Source organism: Gadus macrocephalus, chromosome 5 (genome assembly GCF_031168955.1).
Source record: "Gadus macrocephalus chromosome 5, ASM3116895v1".
Classification (NCBI taxonomy): domain Eukaryota; kingdom Metazoa; phylum Chordata; class Actinopteri; order Gadiformes; family Gadidae; genus Gadus; species Gadus macrocephalus.
Genome location: NC_082386.1, coordinates 2,342,696 through 2,348,306, shown reverse-complemented (window position 1 = coordinate 2,348,306; position 5,611 = coordinate 2,342,696). Strand labels below are relative to the sequence as shown.

The window sequence follows — 5,611 nt, the reverse complement described above, 5'->3', positions numbered from 1 at the left end:
GCTATTTGTGTTTTTATTTGTATTGTACAACTGAGTCGAACAATGGTTGTACAGATATGCATTGACAGCAAGGTATTCTATTGTATAGTAGAGATGCCCTCAGTTTATGGCGACAAGCCAAGTCAATTCTCTCAGTGTATCATCAGGAATACAAAACAAGGATACAAAATTAGAAGTGCAATGTTTTTTTAATCAAGTCTGATCACAATATGGATTTATCTTTAAATAACAAAAAGTCTAAAATACTGAGCTAATGTATAGAAATATGAAAATAAATAAAATAACATCCTGAATACAATTTGCTGAATTCCAACAAATGTAAATATGACAAGCATTAACAGCCCGTTTAAATAAGCAGTGTCAATTTTTCTTCAATTCGATCATAAACATCTATCAAACACATAATAACAAACATCATATACACAATGGGCATTAGGCGGACTCTGCATGATTAGATTCAAGTTTGAGCCACATTTACACATATCAGACAGAGAATCCAAAAGGTGACATCTCATTAAAACTGAACACTTCAATGACTGTCCTTAAAAATGGAAAAAAAGGCATATTCAATTATTAAATTACAGCAGAGATTAATAACAATCAAGATAAACTCATACATTGGAGTGTACTATCCCATGTTACATCTAATAGATTATCTGAACACTATAATCTGCTTAAAACGTTATAGATTTGAGGCCATTCATCCAACTCTACTCCAGTTGAGGTGAGTGGTATGACTCATACCTGTTTATGAATTATCAGGCCACTGTATCAGATTAGGCAAAACTGAAGTGGAATTAAAGTGTCCAGTATGTGTGAAAGAGTGAGTATACCTGGAGGTCCACTTGGGCCGCCACTCGTTGTTGGAGTCTCCTCTCTCTCGCTGTCTGAATCTTCTGTGGGAATCTAAATATATAGATTAAAAACATTAATAGGTGTTTAAAGTATTTTCCACAAGGTGTAATGATCCACTATCCAAGTATTTCACAGATACAAAAGATTAAAATTCATTTTCTACAGCATTAAACATATACAATATAAACTTGTGGATAATTCGATGGAAAAGTTAGCAGAAGAGTACAACATACAATGTAAGATTGACAATTTACCTGGGGATCCACTGGGGCCACTCCTCAGGGAGGACTCTTCTGTCCTGCTCTCAATCAATCTTTCAGAAACATCAAAAATAATTACAATAAGGTGTACAGGTAATTTTCCTAAAGGTTTTATAATGCATGCTATATAGTGTTTAACAAACACACTATAAGCTAAAGTATAATATTAGTGAAAGTGTCTCTGGGTAGCAAATACAAATATGCCATACTTTAATGTACTGAAACAACGAACTGATATGTTTTACAATGCACTTTCAACCTGACCTGTATATGAATAGACCAACTTTAAGCCAATTGTAAATAAGATAACCTCATACCAAGCTGTACTATATGTGAGTCTCTATGCTGTATACCTGGAGGTCCATTTAAGTTGCTGCTCTCTGGGGGCTCCTCATCCTCGCTCTCTTCCTGTTTTTTCTCCATCTCACCCTCATTCTTTGCCTTAGCTGACTTCTTTCCACTTGCCCTGAAGAAGGACGCTATGTCTGCCTTCTTCCTCTTCATTATTTTTCCCTCTTTAATGACACTTATCCAAAATGCAGCATAAATACTGTATATACCTGACACAATCATAACACGTTCTGGCAACAATAGCAGTTAACAGCAAATAACTAGATCGAAAGTCGATCCGAAGTTGCAAAAACAAATACGTGTAGAGACTAGAGAGAGATTATATTAAAACAATGTACACAATCTCGCAACGTAGTTATCAAATACAGCATAGCATATAGCAATTTTAACAGTTTACTATGTTCTCCTCCGATCTACCTTGCTTCTAAACTTGGCAAAATAGATAGTCATGGGTGGGATAGTCACAGTTATTAGAAGACAAAAACAACATCCATTATGATATCATACCTTTCTGTTTTGGGTTTCTTCACTTAGCCGCAGGTGCCGGTCGAAGCGTCCGGTGGTAACAGGCATTCAGGCCATGCTTGAGCCGTTTAATTCAAATACAGGACGTGTGCGCGCTGCGCGCGGCTAAAGGGTCCGACAGTGTACTAGCGGTACGAGAAAGGTTCCGCATTTTTCCACAGCCGTCAAAACTTTTGACCGCTGTGATGTGGTGCTTGGGGTGGCCAATGGGGTGGCCGAGATTCTACGGGGGGTGGCCGTGGCCACCCCCGGCCAGCGAATTTTTTTTTTGCAGGGTGGTAGCGGGAATCTCGTGAATATTCATGAGGGATATGATCCCTGATTGGCTGGGACTTGTTGGCTGGGACTTGGCTCGCTGGGACTTTGTCAGAGGGCTTGTGTGAAAATCACGAACGCAAATGAATTAAACGTTGTTATAAATCAACACGAATAATGTGACACATGATACCCACCTACTACACGGCAACTCTATAGCTACCTTTCTGTAAGTACAAACGTTAGCTCACTCGTCTAAAAGCCCCTGTGAAACTGTTAGGCCTATGTGTCACAGCCTGGGCTACTGTAGTAAATAAAGTTATAACGTTATGTATAGCGCATCGCAGTGCTTTCGGCAGCTGGTGATTGTTTCCAAGTTGTTTTTTTCTAATTGTTGTCCATCCATGTCTTGATATTTCCATTAAGATTCCATTCTGTTCTGTTTCTAGAAGTAGTGAGCATAATGGCAGGATTTATTAAAGCTTGCAACATTTGCCAGACCCATTTCAACTTTGAGGAGATGGAGCTGCTGGAGGTTAGGTGTAGATGGATAAGAATAAACCGTATGATTTCTGATATTTGTTTATAGTGGTTCTGCCACACCCCACAACCAATACATTATAGAAAGAAGGGCCATAAAATCGGTAGGCCTATCCATAGAATATTTTCGCGTAGGGCTAAATGAATTTTAATATTGATTTTCACCTATCAATCCACCTCCTACACGGCAACTCTATAGCTACCTTTCTGTAAGTGCCAAAACAAACGTTAGCTCGTAATGCTAACTCGTCTAAAAACAACTACTGTATAACATGTGTCACACTATTGATACAATGATTTGTGTTGATTTATAACAACGTTTCATTTATTTGCGTTCGTGATTTTCACAAGCCCTCTGTTTTCACAAGCCCTCTGACAAAGTCCCAGCGAGCCAAGTCCCAGCCAATGAGGGATGAGTTCCCTCATGAATATTCACGAGCTTCCCGCTACCACCCTGCAAAAAATAAACTCGCCCCCGGCCACCCCCTGGCTCCGCCACTGGTGTGTAGGCTATGTGTGTTCACTGTTCAACCCCGCCCATACTCGCCAAAACAACCCGTGAAGATTGCAACCCTGCATCACCGTCACCTTTCCCGTAGGCTACTGGCAGCGATGGGAAGTTTCCAAATAATTATAATTTATGTATTGTATATAACCAGGAATTTATGTAGGCTTTTTTATAAAAAATAACCTTGTTTGTGCCTTCTTCAGGTGCCTCCACAGAGCTACGCGCGGATCCTGTAGATATAACACGCTATTTTATGTTGAAATGCGACGTAATTCAGTGTAAATATAAAATTATTAGGGGTCCAAGTGAACAGGTTAGATCCCTATTGTTTTTGTAGTGTTTTGTTTTTATTATAATTATAATTATTATATCATCATCATCGTCATTGTTATGATTTGTTTTACCTTACGTTACCAACACCGGAGCTGAATAAAATTATGCAAGATCAAAGTAACCTAAGATAGGTGGCTCTGATGGTCTGCGTTGTTGTTTTTTTAGATCATGTCAAACAAATCAATGTTTTAAAGGCAATCTTTTTTGTCTCAATAACATTTCAATATGCAGCCCACTTTGTAGTCAATGAACAAGACAATAAGTAAAAGGCCTTTGTCCAAAATGCATGACATATGCGTCTTAGAGTACCATATTAAGCGCTATACAAACTTAATTTATTATTATTATTATTATATGGTTTGTGATTGACCTATGGACGACACTATAGTAAAGTAGCCTACAGTATGGTATGTTTAAATGCAATGTTTTTTGGTATACACTGTTACGGTGTGTGCCACGAGAACCTTACTTGAACACCTTCTACAAGTTAACCACATTCCATATTTTGCATATTTTATCAATACAATTGCCATCACTATTCCATTACTATACTTACAGTATGCATGTATGCATTACATCCAAGCAAAATATTGACTATTTGATGTTTGTGCAATGTGCCATAAATCTTTGTGCACCTCTATAAGTCAAAAACAGCCAGAGGATAAGGAGTTGTAAGCGTAATTTTCAGGATGTTGTCATATATACCTACACACAGCAAACACAAGTTCAACATCTATTTTAATATTGAACACAACATCACAACCATTTTCACTTCCTGTTCACTCCAGATCCTCAAGGTCAGAGCCAGAGTCACTGTCGGAATACACATCTGAAAAGATTGGAAGGACGTTCTCCGCTCCAGTCAAAACTTTGAGGTAGCATTGTCTCGCCAAAGCCATCATTTCCCGGACACGATGCAGCTTCTGTTTGGCGATGCTCTGCAGACCTTTCATTCCTTCCACAGTCAAAGCCCACTGTGAATCTTGAACATAAAACCAAGCCAGCATTAGTGACTTTTTTCATCAGTCATTGATGTGTACATTAATGTGATGTAAAATCTAAAATAATACCTGGCATTGTTGTGCTACAAATCAGCTCTTTTAAGGAATCCCCACGAAGTGTTAAGGACCTCCAGTGGCGGTTCATCTCTAACAAAAGGATCTTTTTTTCTTCCCGTAGTCTCCGTTCCGCCATGACACCGTCAAAAACTCTCCTCTTTGTCCTGAGGTCGACAGAGTCTGTGAAGCATTTATGAAAAGACTTTCATTCATATGTATGAACGATCAAAATAAATCTAATATAATCCATAAAAAGTGTGCCACATTTGCTGGAACTATTAAACAGCTGTTGTCCCTACCATTGCCAGGTAGCTGCCATGGCCAAGCTGTCTCTTCAGACAGAATGGTTTCAAAGCACAGAGTTTCTGTGCTCGGAACCATTCCGTTGTACTGCTGAACAGCAGCAGTCAAGATCCCTTTCTCCTCCCTGATCTTCCGGCGTGTCCTTGCGCGACCTTTGTTTGAGTCCTGTTCTTTGTAAAGTCGCTGGGAGCGTCTTTTTACACTCACAACCAGCGTCTCTATCTTCCTGGCCAAGGAAGCAGCAGCGTCTGTTGTGCTGCTGGTTGTTGCTGTAGAGAGGAGAAGGGTGTGTTACACTTTGAGTAACTTAGGGTGCACTCACACTAGGCCATCTGGCCGTTTTCACTCCTAACCATGCTCAACTGGCCCCATTGTTCTCTGGCCTGCACTCACACTAGGCCATCTGGCCGTGGCCGTTGGCCGTCGCAACTGTGGCCTGGCCACTGTAGGCTCTTGTACATACGTCATCATGTCGTAACACGTCATCACCAAACGTCCGCTGCATGGACCATAATAAAGTCTGCCGCCAGTCAGAGTTTTAACAACAATGGACAACAACACACAGAACACAGTTCGAGTACTTTTTCGACTTCTCTATGGGACCAACGTGAACCAACAGTTGA

General features: G+C 39.9%; 1 long non-coding RNA gene across 1 annotated transcript; it reads right to left on the bottom strand.

The window, feature by feature from the left end:
• Positions 1 to 767: 767 nt before the first annotated feature.
• LOC132457535 (uncharacterized) lies at positions 768 to 2,172 on the bottom strand. The gene is made up of 3 exons (XR_009525706.1): positions 1,974 to 2,172; positions 1,110 to 1,168; positions 768 to 906 (listed from the first exon to the last, which is right to left on the bottom strand). It is a non-coding gene; the product is annotated as an uncharacterized LOC132457535 (long non-coding RNA).
• Between the last annotated feature and the right edge of the window lie 3,439 nt (positions 2,173 to 5,611).